We start from the raw sequence: 22333 nt of genomic DNA, 5'->3' as shown, positions 1-22333 counted from the left end.
TCAGAGAAGCTGGCGTCGCACTGTGTTCTTCTTTTTTATTTGGCATAGATTGCATGGGTGCTCATTAAATAATTTGGCTGAAATAACTCTTGTGATATTTCTTGTTAAATTTTTGCATCTATTCAGACTACAACTCTGAAAAGTGAAAAAATTCAATCTTTAGGGTTGAAGTTTTGAGCCATTTATTGTAACTGAAAATCTTTATTATGGAAATACATATTCATCATAATATTTGCTTGCCTCATTGTTGGGGAAGAAATGTATATTATGAGATTATATATAATTTCAATAAGAAACTAGTACACATGTAGCACATTTATAGCTGGTAAGTAGATACTTGTACTTAATGCCTTTGAATTTTAACAACTTTGTCTCTGCTCACTTTGTGAATTTGCTAACTTTGGTATTGTTTTAAATACACGTGTTTAATACACATTTGAAGGAGAAAATCTGCATGTCTAGAGGCTTGGTAGGGTATACTCACATCTCAAAGGGAGCCTGATCTTTAGAGATAGCATATTTGGATAATCAAGGCCAAGGAAAAGGGATTTCCCCCTTCACTTTTATTTTTTGGTTCATATAGATCAAACCATGTTTCTTTGGCCCATATCAGGTGGTGTAAACTTGGCCATAGGTTTGGTTTGGGCCCCGTAGTATTCGTAATTATGAGAGGACAGGACTGCATTAACTTCATTGTAGAGTTTTACCCAGTGTCTTCACCAACCTCCTAATAAAGTAATATGAAATTCAGTAAGTTATGCCAAGTGGGACAGTGCTTCACTCACATAAGCTTCCTAAACGTGATATATTCTTATGGCGCTTCTCCAGAGTGTAGAAGAAACACATTTATCTAGGTGATTAGTATTCTTTCTGTCTGCCAGATTTAAGGATTGTTTGGAAATATTGTTAGAATGGAAATCAACATTTGTTGCTACACAGGGTTGGGCATTCCAGGCAGACTCCGGTCGTTTTTAACGGTGTTGCTCTCATGTCCACTTACGTCACATCTGCCGTGACAGTGACAGGTTTCAGTAACACAGCTGCCATCAGAGTGATAAGCTTGTGAGCGAAGCCTTTGGGAAAGTAATAAAGTCATTTCTGGTCCCATCTCAAAGGACATTATTGAAAATGTCTTTAAAAGTGATCAAGATAACACCCATGAGGCTGTGTAACGTTTGGGTGTTTAAAGTTACTAACAATCTGCAGTTGAGTCCATTTCAAGCTGAAAGGTGGCTCTTGCACAAACTCCCTTTTAAACACCATAGCTGGTTCAAAGTTTTAGGAAAATATAAACATCAGAAATTAATAGTCAATTTCAATAGTCAGTAGTCAATAGAAAGTTCTAGGGCAGAAGATACTTCTAAGTTTGCAGCTGCCCCGATCAGATTTAAAACTTGAACATGGCAGTGCTTTGCATTTTGTAATATCTTATGAGGGCCTCGTGATTTATTTTGTTAATAGTATCTATTAGCTGTAGTACAGGTCCAGTTTTAAAAATCTCGAATAAATTTACGATAACTATATTAACAAATTGCAAGGTCTCACATTGACCTCCAGGACATTAGGAAATCAAATTTAAAACGTTGCATTGTCTGTTACTCAATGCAGTGCACTGAGGACAGCGTGTGACTTGTGTTCTGGGAATGATGCAATCGCTAAATATTCTAGTGTGAGTTAAGGTTGATTAAATGATCGTCTTTAACTCTGCTCCTCCTGGGGCTTTTTGAACTCTTGTTTTTCAGGTGATATTCCATGCTGTATTTATTGTTCTTCTAAAAAGGTGTTCTCTTTGGGGCAAGACAGCATAAAAGCTCTCTTGGATTCTGGGTGGAGATCAGCAACCTTATGCGCAGAATGTAAACATACACTGAGTTACTGCAAACTGACCCTCCTAAAAAAAAAAAACAAAACAAACCTGAGGAGTGAAATATAGATGCAGAAACTAGAAACCAATCTACAAAGTTATAGATTTATTAAAAACTTTTAAACATTTTTTCCCCCCCTGGAATGAATTTTCTGTGAAAACGAAGGCATTTTTCTACTCATCTGGAATCAGTTTTTACCCCATTAGCAGGAAATAGTGAATATATATTCAATACAAATAGAGTTCGCTTTATGAGACAAAGAATTTGCACTCTATAAGTAGATGTGTACAATAAAAGACTCTTTTTGCTGTTCTTAAATAGCATTGTGAAGGAAGGATAGCAGTCAGATCAGTAGATACCATTATTCAGGTAACTTTCAATGGTGTGATTCCCCCTCCCCACCTCCCCACCCCTACGCCCCGCCCCCAGCCATAAATCCAAAGTACGGAGAATTTTTAACCTAACCTGTTGGGAAATATTTTAGTGCAGCCTTTAATATATTGGTAAAATTAAATGTTCCCTGTGCTGGGTCTTGGTGGTGATAGCGTGTGGGGCTAGGGTAGGACTCTCTTTTCTATTTTCTTTTGATCTTAAAGTTACATAACTGTGCATTCAGCTCAACTTGTGTTATTGCAGTAGGAAGATGTGTAGGTGGAAAGATATTCTAAAGGGAGGTTAAAGCTACCTTCCCTGACAAGAAGAAATTCAAGTGAACAAATAAAAATAGACTCAAAGAATCATAGAATGTTACAGCCGTAAGGGACCTGAAGTTTGATTTAACCCAAATTTAAGCTTCAGGGTCCTAGATAGTACTTACATTCTGGACTTGTGAATGGGACATTTCCACATTTAAAAGTTAAATTTATTAATGTCTACACTTGTTTACCGTGATGTATTTGTGGCTATTTTTTTATATTGCTAATGGGAACATTCTGTATTATTGCTTGCTTTATTTGTCTGAATGCTTGTGTATGCCTGTTAGTCCACTAATATTCTCACATGTGCAAACATACAAGAGAAAATGGCAATCCAGTATTGTACAACGGAGAGAGTTATAGTGCAATAAGACTGGATTAATTGTGCTTTTGGCAGTCACGTTGCTGGAAGGGTCATATTTTACAGTTTTAGACTACCCCACATGCATCCCCAAGTTGGTATAGCATTGTGGAGTGTCTCATTAGACATACAATCTGCCTGCTATTCTGTCCTGACATATAAAATGGATGTCATTGAACTGGCATCTAGAAAGCGTTGGTAGCACTACAGATTTGATCACTCATTCCAAACATGGGAATTGCAAAACACCTTTCTTTAAATATTTTCTCTTCATGGTGCAACTCGGGAGGGCCAAATTCCAGCCTTAAATAAAGTTTCAAGCTGACCGGGTGACAGAAATGGCAGGGTAATAAAACTTTTGGTCAAGAAACTGTTGCCTGCACTGTATTTGAGATTAGACCGTGCGTTTGTGACTATTCTGGTGGGCTCCTTGTTTCTGTATAGTACACACCCATCCTTGTATCCGGGAGAATAGTGGAGGTAGTGGAGAGTTTCACCTTTGATTTCTTTTTCTAGAGATAGTCCTCTTGAGACTTCCTAGAGCCTAATCAGTATTCTTTTGTTGATGATAATCTACTTAAATGATATCCTATCATCAGAATCCCTTGATAGACTTATCTTTGCACAGTTCTTTCTTCCTGGATTCAAAAAGTGTTTTTTTCCCCCTTAAATCATTTTTCTAATGGAAATTACATATAAACATGCAGGACAGAATCTATAGTTGCGGCAGGAAACCTACGTAGTAGGGCTGGTTTTGATACACAGTCCACCCTATTGGCAACTATGGCCACTTTGTAGGGTGCTTCGTATAATAATGTGTAGGGTACAAAAAGAGACCTCTGCTGTGATTTCTTTGATTTATATATTTTGCATTGGAACTGTAGATTTTTTTTTTTTGGTTGGAATTTATTTGAGATGATTAAAGACATTTTGCAGAGTACTCAAATATAGGTGAAAGAATTTCAAGTTTGCTCATTTTGGCATAATTTTACAACAAAAGTGTTACTGTTGGATCTGGGCATGTGATGGCTGAATGAGTGTTTCAATGAAATGACATAAGTCTGTATAATTTGGAGGGTAATGATGCCTTAGAACAAGAATAAATCTGGAGCGATGGAAAGGCTCCATATTCTAGATGAATGCGTGCTTCCTCTTATGGGTCTGAAAAATAAAATTAAATTTTTATTTATACGAGTCCACTGGGGAAAAAAGCTACATGGACTGGGTTTATGATATATTTCAGAACAGGAATATTAGCCTTAACCTCTTTCCTCACATTGCATATGATATTTAATCCATCATCTTTGTTTTAAACAAACAATACGCAAGCTGTTGCTGGCATTGGTATAAAGCTGATGGTCCATCTGGAGAGCAGGAATATAGATCAGGAAAATAAGAGAATTGAAATTGGGTGCAAGGGCAGATTTGCATGTGCAAAACCTTTTCTGTTTTACCAGCTTTTTATCAAATTATTTAATACTAGGCAAAACAGATTCCTTTTTGTTGAATCTGAGTGCCTTACTGGAAGAAGAGTTGCTTCAGTGTTGAAAGAAGGACCGTTGGGCTTCGAGAGACAATAAAATCCTAAGCCATTCCTGGCACTTTTCTTTTAGCACGAGAGAGTCCATGTGGAAGAGGAGACCGAGCCCCACTGGGGGATTTAGTTCTTGTTCTGGCTGTGTGATCCTTGGCCAGTCATTTTAGCTTCTTGACCTTCAGTGTCCTTTGATCCCACTTAATTCAGCAACCGTTTATTGGGGCAACTGTGAGAATTTTCTCTGAGCCAGCCATTCTGCGAGGCATTATGGATCCAAAGAGGAATAAGCCTGGGTCTCACTCAAGAGGCTTTAGGTCTTGCAGTGGAGACAGACCTTACAACCGAACAATGGAGTGAGTGTTGTATAAATGGGAGGAAGGGGAGATTTATTCTGTCCAGAACACACAAGCAGATGTGTATTACGAATCCTTCACAGGGCTTTTCTATTTTGACCAGGCGAGGAGCAGACATTCCAGGTATCTGAATGGTGAGAGGTTCAGAACAAATTATCAACAAAGTTCTCTCCAGTTCCTCGTGTATAGCGTTATCAATGTAAAATTCTTTGAATAGCTTTCCACTGATGAGTTACTTGCTGAAGAGTGTTGACTGTCATAGTTGGAAGAGAGGAATAATGAAAGAAACAATGATTTTTCTTTAGTTATAAAATTGGGGCTGGATGGGAGGAGGCAGCCAGTTTTTGTTTATTTTCCTCTCTCTCTCATTTTAGTTATCACCCTTTTTGACAAAGCATCTTGCGTGGAGGGTGGCAAGCTCTCTCGTAGGGGCCTTCCTCCTTCCTTGCAGAGAGCCGCGCGGATGGAACCGCTGTAACCTGGCCTCCCTCCACGGGAGGAGGGAATCCAGGTGGCCGTGTTCAGATGTGTGTGTGCAGCGAGGCTTCTGAAATGACAGCAGAGCCCCGCGGCTTCCAAAGCAGCTGTGACTCTGGATCGCGCCCACCATTTCTGCTTCTCACCACGAAAGGAGTGAATCTCTGCCGCCTTAGAAGGCGTGGAGCCTGGGACTTTTCTTCCTCCTGAAAAATTTTTATTTGATTTTTACATTTTTTTTTGAGTGGTGGATGACGATATCTTGACAGAAGAGAAGATTTCCTCCTTTTAAACTACGCTGATGAACGATCTTGTGTAAAGTCACGGGTTAGGAAGAAAACTAGAATACCTCCTTTTTTGTTGTTGTTTATGAATGCCAATAATGTATTCACATGTGACATTTGAGCTGGCATTTTTTTTTTCCTCTCCTACGATGACAGTAGCTTTCGCCGAGGTTGTATCCTAAAGCAAAGTCAGAATAACCCTTTCCTTCTGTCCCCCTTGGTAGTTCTATTTTACCCTCTTGCCTTTTTCTCTTAGACCTTATGGTGTTTCCTAACCCTCAGACTGTTTTGAAAGGCTTTGATTAAAATATGCTGATAAAAGAATTTGATAACCCAAGTTAGGGACGACAAGGCTATCTGGAGAAGACCGAATGATTTGGCAGCCTAACAAATTCTATTCAGAGCACACAAAGAGATCCTGGAATGTTTTATAGGGACTCGTGTTTGGGGAATGGTATGAACTCAGGTTACCTGCAGAATATGGTGTCATATGGAAGCATTTAAGAGCTTATGGAAAATTCTTTGAAATAAAGTGGAATGAGCCAGCAAGCATATAATACCTAAGAAGAAAAATAGGAGCATTCATTCTGTTTTTCAGGTGGCTGCTCAAGGAAGGGAGAAGGACAAAAGTAAATTATTTTCAACATGATACACATAATGTAGGAAAGATATCACCTACGAACAGTTTTGCTAACCAAAGCCTAGACTTAAAAGGATATTAGAGGCCGTCACGTCTAATGGCCTTCCTCTGTAAGAAACTCCTGTCTGATGCCCCCAAGAGCCTCTGCTTAAATACTTCCAGAGAAAAGCAAGAGAGAGGGGGAGTGGGGAAGAAGGTTTCAGGCACTCATGTTGAAAACCCAATATCTGCAACATAGTGTAGTAGATACTTTCTCACTGTCTCAGTTGACTTTGTGTAGGTTTTATAAATTCCGGTTTACAGATGAGGAAACTAAGTTACATAAACATAAGGCGACTTGCCTGAGCTCATGTGTCTAGCTTAAGGCAAAACTGAGATTAGAACCTAGTTCTGTCTTCTTGCACTGCTCTAACCTGCCCCTCCCCAGATAGAAGAGCTCCCTTACTCACTGGGCAGCCTCTTCCGTCTTAATGCACATTGTTTGAAAATGCTTTCTTTTATTTAGTTGAAATCTGCCTCTGATTAACATCTCTCCTTGGTCTCCATTTCACCTCAGGAACATCACAGAGTTGATGGAATTTTTTTCGTCATTCAGGTATGTTAACAACCACTGCTGCCCAGATGGTCTCTTCCATCTTGTACGTAGTTGATTTTTTTTTTTTTAATGAACACACACACACACACACACACACACACACACACACAATGTCCTCTTGCTGACTGCACTGTACCGTCCAACATATGGAGCTCTTTTTGAACCCTAGGGATCTAGACTCAAAGATGAATGTTAGCAGACATCTTAGTTTCATTCCAGTGTGCCTGATTCACCAATCAGTTGTTAATATGCCATCATACAGGTCATTAATACAAATAATGAACAGGACGAACAGGCTCGGTTAACTTACGGTCTGTGTATTAGTTCCTGAAATTGCATGCTGCCTATGAATTTTTCTGAGGAGAAAGTTGGTAACAATTGTCAAGATTTTAAATGATCCCATTATCTTAAAAAGTTAAGAACTACTCAAAAAAAAAAAAAAAAGAACTACTCAAAATAGAGAACTTCCTCTAGGTTGAATTAATAACTAACCTCTTTGAGGAGGGCTTCCCAAGAGACCGTAAATTCATAAAACCATCATCCGACCATTTACTTTGTCCGACAGACATGGGAAATTGTCTCATAAGATGCCTGGCTAAAATAAAGTTTGCCGTGTTTTTTGCCTTCTCTTGATACTCCTGGACATTGAAAAAGAATAATTATGCCCTTAAAAATGGAAAGGAGACTGTAATGTTTTGGTAGGAAGTGAGCCTTTTTTTTTTTAAGTGAGCCTTTTTACCTTTAAAAGGTAAAAAGTATAAATCTTTTAGAATTTGCATTTATTTTCCATTTTTATTTGTTTTTATTTATAAGCCTAAGTACTCTTCACCAAAACCTTGCCCTTTACTCTGCAGAAACCTTGAAAACAGGTGGGATATTGAAGAATATCCTGCCTACACCTGACTCTTAGCTGCTGTTGAGTAGCTATTGGCGTCCTCAGTAGCCTGGAAGCTCCTTCAGGGCAAGGGTCTTAGCAAGGCCTTGACTCCCATGCACGAAGCCCAATCAATGTCTGGCAAATTTTAAACCCTGAAGATTTCTGAACTGAATGGAATGATTGAGATGAAACTGCCTGTTATGTATTGTTTTAGTATCGGGTTGTTTAGTCAACCTTATTTCATGTGCCTTTATTTTGGGTGAATGAGTTGAAAATGTAGTTGTACTGAGCACCTAATTAATTTAATAAATAATGAAGAGGAAGAATAATGGGCCATAATGAGTTGTGATCTGCAGGGATGAGAAGAGCCCAGTTACAAATGAGGAGCTTTATTATGTGTGAAATAAAAAATATGTAGCTGAAGTGGAAGTGTTGATGAGCATAACCCCCTCATATGTTGCTGTTTAAAATGGGCATTGCCTGCATGAAACGGATGCTGATAATTTTACATATGTAAAAAGAGAGTTTTCAATATCTAGACTTCAGAGAAGTTAGTTAATACAACCCCCTACTATTTATAGATAAGGAAACTCAGGTCCTGATGAGAAAGTGGCTTTCCTAGGGTTGCACACTCAAAGCAGGAGTACTCGTTTCTATAAACAGTGCTGCCTACCTGCCTCATGCTTTTTTTCTTTTTTAAATCTTCTAACTGTTGAACGTGTAAGATTAGGTAAAGGTCATTTCTGGACTATGTAAGTAGCTTAGTTGTCCCAGCTGTTGTGGTCTGTTCAGTTCCTGTCCAACTTTTTGCGACCCCGTGGACTGTAGCCCACCAGGCTCCTCTGTGCATGGAATTTTCCAGATGAGAATACTGGAATGGGTTGCCATTGCCTAATCCAGGACATCTTCCCAACCCAGGGATTGAACCCACGTCTTTGGCGTCTCCTGCCCTGGGAGGCAGATTCTTTACCATTGAGCTACCTGGGAAGCCCAGTTCGCCCCAGGAGTAGTTCATGTCTACCATTATCTAGGGCTTCCCTGGCGGCTCAGAAGGCAAAGAACCTGCCTGCAGTGCAGGAGACCTGGTTTCCATCCCTGGGCTGAGAAGATCCTCTGGAGAAGGGAATGGCTACCTACTCCAGTATTCTTGCCTGGAGAATTCCATGGACAGAGGAACCTGGCGGATCTGTGGGGTTGCAAAGAGTTGGGCATGACTGAGTGACTAACACTTTTGACTTTCACCTTTATCTAGTGGAGTAAGAGCAAGCATCCACACAATTTGGGTTTAAGTTCCTGTGCAAGTGAAATATACCCACAGAAAGACAACAGTCACATTTTCTCATCTGAAGTTTTGAGTTCTTTGTGGTATTTCACATTAGGGACAATTTTCAAGGGAAGTTTAGATACTGAATACGTGAAAGACATCATCTAATAAAGCTAAGAATGGTGAGAGACGTTCAGAGCCCAGCTATCCCTTCTTACAAACTGTCTCTTGGCGGGGGGTGGCGGGGGGTGTCCCATAAGAATTAGAATCCTGGCTTGGTAGACAAGGGAACTGACCCAGGGTAATGGTTCTTAAGTTATGATGAACCGTTGTTGACTCTTCTCTAAAAAGTCAGTGTTTTGCTTCAAGCATACAGCCTAGACTCTAACTTTTCTGATGCTCCCAGAATGACTGCTCGGTAATTACCTCTACTCTGTATTAAAACAAAGTTCTTGATGTTGAGGTAGGGAGAAGAGGAAAGACCAATACATTTCCAACTTGCTCAGGCTGCATTTAGTTATGTTTCAGACTGCTAGTGAAATAAGAAAGGTTCATGATTTTAAAGGCATCACAGATGCCAAATGTATGATGCAGACATATGTTACCTTACTCTCTTAGAGCAGTGGATAAACAGGCATACTCATTGCCCTGTAACTTTCAGATCTTCTGTAACCTTTTTAAACAAAGTGGAAGAAGTTGCTTCTTGTACCCAAGGGAAGAGAAAGTTAATGAATAGAAAGACAGAATTTACCTAGGAAAACAGTGGAATTAAGCTCTGGACAAAGCACGCATCAGTGATGCATAACATTTTTGTTAATTGGGTCTTAACAGGTTTCTGACTCATGTGGTAATCATTGTAGAAGTGGGTCATGCTAGACCATGCCAGTGGCATATCTCTCAGCTATTAGAACTCTCTACCACTTGTGCATGTACACCTGAGTTTCTGGAGGCGTACATTTCTATAGCTTAATTTAGGTTCCACATACACTTCAGTGGTTAAACCTGAGCTAGACTCAAAGAGTTTGTTTCCATTAAGAAAATGAATCTTTTATGTGGACCAAGGTCAGGTGAGTTAATTTGTTTGCTTTTATTGGAATAACTTTTCCCATTCCAATTCATCACTTAATTTTAAGTGGTTCTACTAAAATACCCATTAAAGTCCCTTACATGTCTCACAGACTAGAGCTATGACAGGTTCATACAACTTTTTTTTTTCAAAGTACAAAGGTAGCTTTTCCAGTCATCAACCTAGTCTTCCTTGTCTGTAATTTCCCAACAACGAGGGAACATTTTATATAATAGCAGTATGAACCTTAATTGCAAACAGACCAAATGAAGTCTTCAGGAGAAACAAAATTAATTAAAATATGAAAATGCTCTCAACAGTGATAAACATTTCTTTTAAGAAAGTAATATGACTCCCTGCACCACCCCCCCACCAACAAATTATCCTTTTTCTGCCCACTTCACTGTCTTCCCCGCTGATGCATTTTCCAGCAACTCAAATTCAACTCCTGCTAGTAAAGTAACTAAATGTGATGTTATCGCTCTAATTAGTGGTGACAAAAGATCAATTAATGTTATAATTAAAAACAGTGTCTAGATCTGTTGTTTGTGGTGAACAAATTTGACAATTACTTTGTTCGTTGACATCGATGTGTTGAATTTCTTCCCTAGATTTTCAGGGGATGCATTTTAGTGCTGATGTGCACATTTAACTGTGGGCAGTAGGAACAAGGCAAGCGTATTAGGGGAAGAATAGGGCCCCTAATGTCGAAGCTAGAGCCATATTTTAACATACTTGACACCTTTCCTTGGTGCCTGGTGCTATATCAGCAACTTGTACTCACTGGGTCTGGAGCCTCATGCTTTTAATATTTTATCACTAAATGCTTAAGTGTTTATGTTGCAAAAAGAAAAGGGGGAAAAAAAAAGATTCCCACTTGGACTCTTAGACCACATGAACAGGACAATATGTGATAACTATGTCATTGATGATTTTGGTCCCATGTATGGCAATGACTTTTAAGTTGATGGGGTGGAGTAGTGAGTGTGTGATTTTCACAAATCTAGTTGGATTTTTTTCTGATAGGGAGCAAGCTGTTTTTCATACATTGAAGCCTGGGAAAGCTATGTTACTGTAGAAGGAGTAACTGTAGCTCTTTTCTGAGTTGTTGCCAAGCAGATGTAGACTTTTGGAATGTGCCCAGAAAACTTCTACAGCTGATACATTGGTGACTTGTTCCTACTTCTGGCTTTACTGGCACCTATTTCAATAGCAGAGGAGCACAATTTCATGTCTGTAGGTCACGATTTTATACATTTGTTTGGAAGCAACCAACTGTAGGTAAGTCTATTGATAGAAACGAAGTGAACCTAGTTTGCTTTTCAACAATAGCAGTAAGATATGACCAGCTTCGGTTATGTCATTTTGGAAACATAGCCAAAAATCAAGAAGATCCGTCTAAAAAGTTGTCTGAGAGATTAGCACTGAATGTCAAATAAGGCAATCCAGTACAATTACTAAAAGAATCTCACCTTTTAACTGCATCTCACACATGTCTCATGCTTATTGGATCTACCTGGATAACACTTGGTTTGATTTTAAATTCTTAAATTAGTGGCTTCCACCGTCATTGTGTGGTGTTCTTTCCATGGTTTTAATGTTGTAAAGGCTCTTAGAAATGGGGAAATAGCAACAGTATCAAGTTGACAAATTTGTCATAAATGAGCCTTTTTAAAATAGTTGCTTTAACAATGTCATGTTAATTTCTTGCTGTACAGCAAAGCGAATCAATTATACATATACAGATGTCCACTGTTTTTTAGGTTTCCTTCCCATTTAGGTCACCATGGAGCACTGAGTAGAGATCCCTGTGCTATACACTATGTTCTCATTCAGTTCGGTTCAGTTCAGCCACTCAGTTGTGTCCGACTCTTTGCGACCCCATGGACTGCAGCACTCCAGGCTTCCCTGTCCGTCACCAACTCCCGGAGCTTATTCAGACTCATGTCCTTCGAGTCGGTGATGCCATCCAGCCATCTCATCCTCTGCGTCCCCTTCTCCCCCCATTAGTTACCTGTATTATACATAGTAGTGTATATATGTTAATATCAACTTCCCAACTCATCCCCCACCCCTTTCTTCCCTCCAGAGATTGTCATACAGAGTGAAATAAGTCAGAAAAGCAAATACTGTGTAATATCACTTACATGTGGAATCAAGAAATGAGCCTTTTCTGTAACATAAGTTCAGAACAACAGAGGCCAATACCACCATCTCAGACAACTTCAGGCAATTGAAATCTTGTAAACCTCAAAGGTAGTGTATTTTTGGCCTGTCCCCCATAAGAGGAGGAGGCCAGTTGAATCCATTGACTAACTGTCGCTGGCTAAAAAGACAATTAAACAAGCAGAGAAGGGAAGAACAAAGAACCCAGTCTGTTCATCTTTTAGAAGGAGTTGGAAGATGAGGAGTAATACAACACTTTAGATGTGTATGTTAAAAATTTACAACAAATCATAGATCATACTAAAGGATTACTGAAGTTTAGAACATGGCTGAGGGTATAGATGTCAGATTTTCTTACACAATAGTGAGCCTTTTGTTTCAGAGTTCACTCTTGGCAAGAAACTCGCTACCTCTGTGTTAATTTCCTGTCGATCTTTCATTCAGCAACAGAACTAGAGATGGGGAGCAGACACCCCCCCCACCCCAGGCTTTTTAAGACTGCGCTTTGTGTAGATTAAAAAGAAGAAAGAACAAACTTTTCCCAAACAAGATATCCATGTGCTTTCTTTAAGATCCTGTGTTTGTGCCTAAAATGATCCTCAGAAAAATCCCTCTCCATAATTTTGAACCTCTCCTTTTTCTAAAGACTTTTATAGCCATTTTTTTTCTTCCCAGCATGTGAACAAACGTGTAACTCGAATAGACGTTACTTTGCTATTTACTTAGATTGTTTTAAAAGGCTAGCTGTGTGGAGGAATGAGGAAGGAAGGGATGTGGGAGTGGCTGAGGTTTATTTGTTCTGTGCTGACCTAATGAGTGCAGTTCTTAAAAAAATAATAAATATTTATATGTGATCTTAATTTTTAATGAGTCTCATAAACGGGCTGGTATAGAAAAGGGTATGAAAAGCCATGTATATTAAACTTTACATATTGTAAATATGTGCATATGTACACTGGAAAGTTTTAGGAGGGAAAGGATATTATTGGTCTTGTTCACTGTTTTTTTCCCTAGTATCTGGAAGAGTGCTTGACACATAACTGGCACTTAGTAAATATGAGTTTGAGTAGAGTTTTAAGAGATGAATGTAAATAGGCATCGTGTAGTGGGATAACATTAGATAATTCAGAAGACCTGGAGTCTGCTTCCAGCGCCGCCGTCGACAAAGTACGACGTGAAGTTGCTTAATTTCTTAATGGAATCACTTAATTTCTTTGCTCCTCCATTTCTTAAAAATTGGAAATAATAGTTGCCGCCCTCCTTGCCTTTACGTTTGCTTTTTTTTTAAATAATGATTAAATGATATCTAAAGGATATAAAAATGCTTTGGAAACTACAGAGTGATTTAAAGACGTGTGTGTGTGTGTGTGTGTGTGTACACGTACAGAAAATCCTTTATCTCTTGCTTCTCAATTTCTTTTCTTAGGAAAATCAGATTATTTAAATCCCATTATGCACAGCTCTCCTCTCTTCTTCTTAAGCCTCTGTATTCCATTACTTCCAGTAAATCAGAAAAAGGTGGTGAGTCAGGCTAGAGTGGAAAGCAAGGTCTGCTGTTTTCTGATGTCTGTTTTACTCTGTGGAACTCTAAAATCTTGAGTGCACATTTCTCATGAAGTGTCTTACCTGTTTCAGCTTTACAAGATATAACATAGGATGTAGAGTAGCTCAGATAACTATCTCAAGATTCTCTGATGACCAAGCAAAATATTTATTAGTTGTTAATAGTAGATTGATAATTATGAATTTAACATAGAGTCTGCCTACATAATGAGTATCATGGAATTAGCTGTAGAGTTTGTTCTTAAAGTTTGTGTGTGTGTGTATGTATGTGTGTTAAAAATAATGTGTCCTGAAGCTGCACACCTGGAAGGGAAAATGATAGGAAGTAAAAAGTAGGAAGAATGGTATTAACAAAAAGGAAAGAGATCAACATCAGGAGAGTTGTGTCTCATTTTCAAAACTCTTCAAGACTTTGTTTATTCTCTACAGTTACTTTTTGAATTAGGATTCTTAAATTTCATTATTGGGTAACAGTATAGGGTGGCCATTCAGATTAACATATTACCTTAAATTTGGAAGAAGGTGTGAAGATTGCAGTAGACTTTAACAGCATCATGGAACTTCAGACTCAGAAGTAAACTGTAATAGCATCATCAAAGTTTTAGATTTTAAAAGACCGTTTAGTCCCAGCTACTCTCATTGGTGTCTTTGAAGAACTGAGGCCCACATGGCCCAGGCCAGGAATCTTGTGGAAGGTCATGCAACCAAATTTACTTTAGAGTCAGGACTATAGCCCTAGGTCTTCAGATTTCCATATTCCTACTGATCCTTCCTGTTACCCAACTATTCAGCTTTCATAAAACGAAAACAATCATATAAGCCCCACTTAGAAAAACCTTCCAAAATATTGTAAAGGTTGAGTGCCTTGCTTTGCATTACCTGTGCTAATAACAGTCATTTAGGTTTACTGAGCCGGAAGCCTTACTTTCAGATTAATGAGTGATATTGAATGTACCATCACTGGCCAAACATATCCATAGATCACACATTTTAAATCTGAAAGAATGTAAGTAATCTCCATCCCCCATCCCCACCCCCCAGCCGCTCTTTTAAACGACAGGGGCTATTGAAAACCCTCCTCTGTCACTTGCATCCATGTGGCTTAAAATATATGCTGCTTATTGAAAGAGTCGTTCAACTTAAACTCAGGAGATATATTACAGCGTGTAATATGCCTGCGTTTGTCCATGCATTCTTTTTGGAAACCTGATCTTATTTATGTCTGCTTTTAACAGATAGGCTAGGTTAAGTTATGTTAAACATGTTGTACTGAGGCTTGATTCACTGTGCTGCTGCCTGGCTTTCTTCCTTGATTAGCTTTAATCAAACTCTCCACATTCCATGACCTTAATAAAGCTATTTTTCCTGACAACTGAAGACCGTCTTAACAAGCACAGCTCATCTGTGCTGAAACTAAGGGTGAGTTAAGATGGGGTTTAGGTCCTCATTAAAGTCCACAGCATGGAGTATGAGAGGAAATGATGAAACGGTGCTCCCTGAAACATCTCTTCTTTAAATTTAATTAGACAAATTATACGCAAACCAGTAGATGCCCTGGGAAGGCAATCAACATTAGGGCTAATAAAAAGCTTGAATAGTATAAAAGGGCCAGGGGGAGGGGCTTAGACCCTTTCTGACACTTACGAGAAGTAAATTAACACCAATCGCTAAACATAGAATCTAGATGAATCTCAATATTGATTTAGAAATTAATTTTATGATGCTGTTCGAAGTGCAGAAATTCAGTTTATACTTAAATCTCTTAAAGTTTGGCATGTGTACACATATCCACAAGGTATTTTATGAATACATACATTAAGTATACATACATGTATACTTTAAATATGAAATATTTTATACACTGGGGGGGGATATAGTTATGGTCTGACTTTGGAGTTTTTGAGAGACCTGGGTTCAAATTGTAGAGAGTGTCCCCATTTGCTTTGTGCATGTGTGTGTGTCCAAGTTACTTCACCTCTGTGAAATTCAATTTCGTCACCTATAAAATGAGTGAATTCTTTTCCTGGAGAGGCTTTATAAGAATTAGTTGAAATTCAGTTAGATTAAACATACAGAATGCTTGGCACAGTACCTGGCACATAATAGGTGCTCAAAAATAGGTGCCCACATTTAAAAGAAACTTCTGCTTAGCTAAGAGTAGCTTCAAGTGACTTATCCCATAAATATGTGAAAACTGGATTATGAATGTAAATATTCAACACAGTCTTATGGATCAAGATCACTGTAAGGGTCCTTCATGCTAGAGGACGGAGGCTCATAGATTTTGGAAAGAACGGTGACTCAAACGTAGCAAGTGAATTATTTGAAGCCTGGAGTAACCAAATGGAGGGACACTTTGGAAAGTCGAAAAACTTACTAAGGTGCTAAGTGTCTTGTATACCTTGTTATGTCATTTAATATTGAAGACAGCTCTGCAAGGTAGTTATCATTGACCTAATTTTATGGACAAGGAAACAGAGATTCAGAAAGACTAAGTGAGTTGTGTGTCACCATGGTGGAACTCAGGGTTGACTCAGCTCAGAGCGCGTGCTTCGTTGGATGGAAAACTAGTGCCGACATGTATATCACTTTTGAAATCAGATTTGTCATAAAACTTACTGCAACACATTCTCTTTTTTTCATCCTTCTCAATGCACTTACTTTGTGTTGTGTTTAACCCTCAGTTCCATGGCTTTGGGACTGTGGTTCTCGGTCTTGGCTGCCCTTTTAGCATGCCTGGGATGGGATCTGGCGTGAGTATTTTCTAAAGCTGCCCTGGTGGTTCCCCGTGTGCACACAGGGCGCTCAGATATATCTACCTTCGTCGTGGGTATTTGGGTTGTCCCCAGTTTTAAGCCTAAGTGTCAGCAGTGTTTTGTCAGAGTCAACTATGATCCCCCTGCTGGTTTAGGGGAAGATATATGGAAGGCCTGACATCTATTCTAGTTGTGATAGATGTTGCTTATGCATTAATTAGCATGTAAAAATTAAATGTTCTTACTCTATTAGCTGGTTTTCTCTTTTTTTTTTCCAGTTGAAGAAGGCGAATTAAATGCAATGAAGATTATGGCCAAAAAAAAAAAATTTTTTTTGATTACGGCAACTTTTCCCCTCAAGAATGAAAGAGTATAAGGTCATCCTTTTCTTAATTTCTAGTAAAACAAAAATTACTTACAAAATACCCTGACCTTTACCCTTACTCCCTTGGAGGTGGGAAGAGTCTTTGTGGTCAGACTGATCTGTGGTCAAATGCCGCCTCTCACTTTCTAATAAAGAATTAGTCATTTTAAACAAACTCTCAGAGTCTCGGTTTCCTAATCTGTAAAAGAGAAATAATTTTGAACTCATTTAGTAACTCTGAGGATGACATGAAGAAAAACTGTTTGCAGAGGCTGGCCCTGAGCCTGACCTGTTGTCAGGAGTCACAAGTGTCTTTGGATATTGGTCAGGTTGGGGGTTTCCTGAGAAGGCTTTGTGGGACCAGTGGGTTCTGCAGATTGTGGAGCCTGCAGTTGACTCTTAATTGTGGATGCTGCTATTCAGATAGATCTTTCTCCTAAGAGATTCCTGGATATCCTTTTATAGACCAGAAAATAAGGAAAGAAATTAGGGTATTTCCTTGAAAGCTGGTCTGGGATTTGGTAGCTAATGCTGCTGCTACTGCTAAGTCACTTCAGTTGTGTCCGACTCTGTGCGACCCCAGAGACAGCAGCCTACCAGACTCCTCCGTCCCTGGGGTTCTCCAGGCAAGAACACTGGAGTGGGTTGCCCTTGCCTTCTCCAAGGCATGAAAGTGAAAAGTGAAAGTGAAGCCACTCAGTCGAGTCAGACTCCTAGCGACCCCATGGACTGCGGCCTACCAGGCTCCATGGGATTTGCCAGGCAAGAGTACTGGAGTGGGTTGCCATTGCCTTCTCCGTTGGTAGTTAATAGGAATCAGCTATTCCCTAACTTCAGGTTTCATAATATTCTCTCTTGGTTTCAATTCTGAGTTGTTGGTGCCTGCTCTGGTGGCATTGTTAATGAACTCAGCCAGTTACTGAGAAATGATCTTGTCTTTCCTCTTGCCTTCAGGCACAACTACATCTAAATTACCCCAAACAGATGTATTCCATTCTTCTTTAAAAGACTATGTAATAAGCTTAACTATTAAGTTCATTCTAATTTCTAAGTTGATAAGCATCAGGTTAAGCATATTTCTACTCCTGCCATCTTCCTTAGAGGTATAAAATTGTTTGCATACCTCTTAGGGATTTATACAAAGAAAATGTTGCTGTCTGCTAATGGTTTGAAAATGCAGAATATTTTGAGAACCCAGTAGAAGAGTACTTTCCCAGCACGTCCAGAACCTGGTGAAAATCCAGATGTTAGGTGGGACCAAACTGGATGATAACCGATAAATGGTGGTAGAAATATTCAGAGAGGTCGAAGCCTAGAGACCACTTACTCCCTAAGCTTCAGATCCTTATATGACCCTGTAACAGCCAGGCAGTGGGGCTGCAAGGCTGAGATAAGTACTGAAAATTGGCCAGGGTACTTTTTTTTTTTTTTTAAACATAGCTCCCTCCTTTACACTTTTCTTTACCTCTGCCCTGAAGGCTACGCAGCCTGTTACATGCTGATAGCTAAGTAAACCCAATCAACATTCCTTACTACTGCCTACAGAAAAGACAAATTATTTACTGGCCTCCCGGATGTTGGTAAATATCTGGCTTGTATTTGTTTGTTTGGGGGTTTCTTTTTGGGGTTGGGGGGGTCGGTGGAAGAAGACCAGTGTACAGTATCTAAATGTACATTATAAAAATACAAATTTTGTTCTCCAGAATAAAAAATCATTTATAGTCGACCTGCACTGTTCCAAGGCTAATGACAAATTATTTTGTTCTTAATTTGCAGGTGCCTCCACTACCCCTATGGCTTTATATATTTTCTGTAGGGAAAAATGCAATTTATAAAATAACCTGGGGTAGGGAGAATCTAGTGATAAAAGGGATAAGAACATTTTTGGACTGTTTTTTGGAAGGTAGCATGGGAAAGCCTGGCTTCCCAGGAGGCTCACTGGTAAAGAATCCACCTGCCAATGCAGGAGATGTTGCTTTGACCCTTGGGTTGGGAAGACCCCCTGGCAAAGGAAATGGCAGCTCACGCCAGTATTCTTGCCTAGGAAATCCCATGGACAGAGGAGCGTCGTGGGCTACAGTCCATGGAGTCGCATAGAGTTGGACATGACTGAGCTACTGAGCATGCACGCAAGGGAGAGCTCATTTTAATAGTTCATACCTCTGGGCATCCTGGCAAAGTTGGAAACAGAATTGATAAGAATGAAATGAAAATAGGATGCAAATCCTCAGTTTCTGTTAAATATAGACAGGCTGGGAATGGGGCATCCTGAATTTAGAATAAGTTTCCTTATACAAAGGAGGAAACCTAATTTGACAGCGGTCCATGTGAAAACAGTCTAAGAGTGTAAGCTGACCACGAGATTAACAGGGGCCAGCCGTGTGACAGTGCGATTTCCAAAGCTGATGCCGTGTTGGGCTGTGGTTTGACCACAGCTGTAATTTTTTGCCCAGTTTTGGGCCCAAAATGTTAAAGAGGAATGCCAACAAAATGGAAACCTGGATGCTAATGGGTCAGGAAATCATCTCATAGGAGGGGAGGGGAGGAAAGCATGGTGGTAAAGTCTGGAGAAGAGATTATTTAGAGTGACCTTAAGAATAAGCTTACATATTGAAGCATCCTGTGGAGTATTCTCTGTTGCTCTAGAAGACAGGAGTAGGAGTTGAGGTCTCTTCTCTGGAGCCTCTCATATAGGCTTCCCAGGAGCATTACGGGTAAAGAACCTGCCTGCCAATACAGGAGACATAAGAGTTATGGGTTCAATCCCCGGGGTGGAAAGATCCCTTGGAGGAGGGCTTGGCAACCCACTCCTGTATTCTTGCCTGGAGAATCCCATGGACAGAGGAGCCTGGCAGGCAACAGTCTAGGGGTTGCAAAGAGTCGGACACGACTGAAACGACGTACCACACTTAGCACACGGAGCTTCTCATATACACACTGTGTGTGAGACAGAAACCTGGGTTAATGTCTTGACCCATTTTCCCAACAAATCTGCTAATCTCCCTGTGTTTCAAAATGAGTGTCTGTCACCATTCTTCACCCTGTCATCCGAACCAGAAATGGAGCATCATCTTTCACTCATCCCTTTCCCTCGGGAAACAAACAAACAAACAAAAAACGTTGCTCATAAAGTCAGCACCCATGGTACCCGGGTTCAGTTTATCTCCAGTAACTCACTTGTTAATGCCTCTTGATAGGGAGGCAATACTGTTAAACTGGATAATTTCTAAAGGGTTTTGAGATGCCAGAGGAAAAGAATATTAGCTACTTGCAACAGAGGGAAAAATCCTATATCCTTTGTGGGGGCCAAGGTTAAATTCTGTGTGACTCATCACACTGACATTCTCTGTGACCCAAAATCCCTTCTGTTTCCTGGTCTGCTTGTCTTGACCTGTTACACGTCTACACCAAAATAGTTTGATTAACACTGCGATCATGCACAGGAGATAGTAGCTAACTGATGTAATTAACTGATGTGTCAAAGGCTATTGCCTTATTGCATATGCAACTGTCTTTCCTGGTGGGGAGATACACTTTCTGCTGACATCATAGATCTACGCATGTACCCAATTTGCCAGATAATCTGTTGGGTTATCGTGAGGTGTTTGTAGCGATTCCGTTTATATAGGCAGAATGGTGGGATCAGTTACTCTGTTCTCCCAAAAGGCACCTGGCCAAAGGTGCTACTTGTTCAAGGGTTAGCGCAGAAGAGGAGAAAGCAGTTTAGTTTTTGGGCCTTAGTGAGGTTCTTTTCCTTTTCTTCTTTTTTTTTTTAAATCTGTGCCTTTGGCATGCTAATGCACGCATTTAGTCTCTGCAAGAAATATCCGTTTAAGAAAGAATTTAAAAACATGAAGTGCTCAATCCATATCTCCTAAACAACTAAAAAGACTGCAATTTCAAATGAGAAATTATGTTGCAAAGAAGAAAAAAGTTGTTTATTATGGCTCAAAATTTTAATCACCCAAGGGCTGTAAAGTTAAAAATAGACAATTCTGCCTTCTGTTTATGGTAAACTTGGCTGAGTCCCGGCAAATTTCAAAGCTGAACATACTGTATGTTATTTTTGCTTAATTTTAGATTCCACATTTTAAAATTATTTCTTACAAGAAGCATATTTCAGGATATAAACTTAGCCTGAAGAACGGTATTCTTGATTTCTGCCCATATTGAAACTCCTTTGAAAATAGTAAACTATGGTTTTGGGATTTTCCTATTCCCCAGAGTCCAAATGGGTACCTTTCTAAGTCTTTTACATTATGAATGAACACAGAAATAGGAAATTGTAAAGGTTACTTTCTGCTCTCTGGTTCCTTACTTGTGATTTTAGTTTCCTTAACAGCATAATGCAATACAAACATGCAAACGTGCACCAAGTGTTTCGTGGAGGGAGGGGCCTTCTGTCTTGGCTTTCGCGCTTCAGGTATGGAGGCTGACACAGAGAGGCCCTTTGGCATGTAGAAGGTGTCTGCGTGGGTGCCAAAAACCTAAGAGAGTGCCCGGGAGAGAACCTCCCAGCTGCAGCTCCCGGACAGTACAGCTTGTCTCCTTGATCCGCTCGCACCTGCCCCGAGAACCGCTCCTGTGGTGCCTGCTTGGCCCAGGAGCAAGTGGGCTTGTTGACTTAACCCTCTTCATGCCTCCAGAGGGAGGAGGAACACCTGGCTTCTTCTCTTGACATGGCTCTTGTTGATTCTTGCCCCCTGAGCTCTTCACAGGGTGCACTTCTGGGCCTTTGCACCTAGGGTTTTTAGAGCAAACCCTCTGGGGTGGCAAGAAACCTAGGGGAGAGGATTTTTTAAAACCTATTACTTAATGTGGCATCAGAGAACCAAGCCCTCCCCACACAGTGAATGGCATGCTTAGTAAATATTTGTCGAATATTGCTAGGTGAACGACTGTTTACTGAAGATCAAGATTTTTGTGACGGCTCTGACAGAGGTATGTTTGCGATCACGCTGATCATAGCTACCATTGACGCATTCCTGCCCTGTGTGTATATTATTAATGATCTTCCCAAGAACCCACTGTATAGAAGGGAAGACTAAGCTTTGGGAAGTTGGGGATGTGCCACAGGACACTGAGCAGTCTAGAATTAGCTGTGTAGAATTTATCCTTATTAAGTGTAGAATTAGCACTGATTCCATGTCCTGTTCAATATGCTGTATCACCATGACTGAGAAAGGTTGAGATAAGAGGACCCATGCATGGACACCTCTGAGTGGCCAGAGGCTTTGTTACAGCATTCATTAAAGTGCCCACACCCTTCATCATGAGATTTCCCAGGCCCCAGTTGGAACCTGTTCACGCTTAGTTTACACACTGTTTTAATAAAGTTGGTTATCTCTTTTTCAAGTACACAGCAGATTTATTTATTCAGTAATTATTTTCTGAACAGCAAACATGTGCCATGTATTCTTTTAGGTACAGAGAACAGAAAAGACAGAATTCTTGGCCTTAGAGATCACAT

General features: G+C 39.9%; 1 protein-coding gene across 8 annotated transcripts in view; it reads left to right on the top strand.

The window, feature by feature from the left end:
- The window catches only part of NFIA (nuclear factor I A), a 427927-nt gene that overhangs the window by 68127 nt on the left and 337467 nt on the right, over positions 1-22333 (top strand). The window contains exon 3 of one of the 8 annotated variants that reach the window (XM_061411781.1): positions 1-7254. This exon is cut by the window's left edge and continues 16119 nt beyond it. The exons of the other annotated variants lie outside the window; for them this stretch is intronic. The gene's annotated coding sequence lies outside the window, so the exon portion shown is untranslated. Of the gene's footprint in view, positions 7255-22333 lie in introns of those variants that run through there. 8 annotated transcript variants of the gene reach the window in all.

This window comes from Bos javanicus, chromosome 3, assembly GCF_032452875.1.
Source record: "Bos javanicus breed banteng chromosome 3, ARS-OSU_banteng_1.0, whole genome shotgun sequence".
NCBI lineage: Eukaryota > Metazoa > Chordata > Mammalia > Artiodactyla > Bovidae > Bos > Bos javanicus.
Note: the sequence above shows the minus strand (reverse complement) of the source record. Positions and strands in the feature narration are given on the sequence as shown.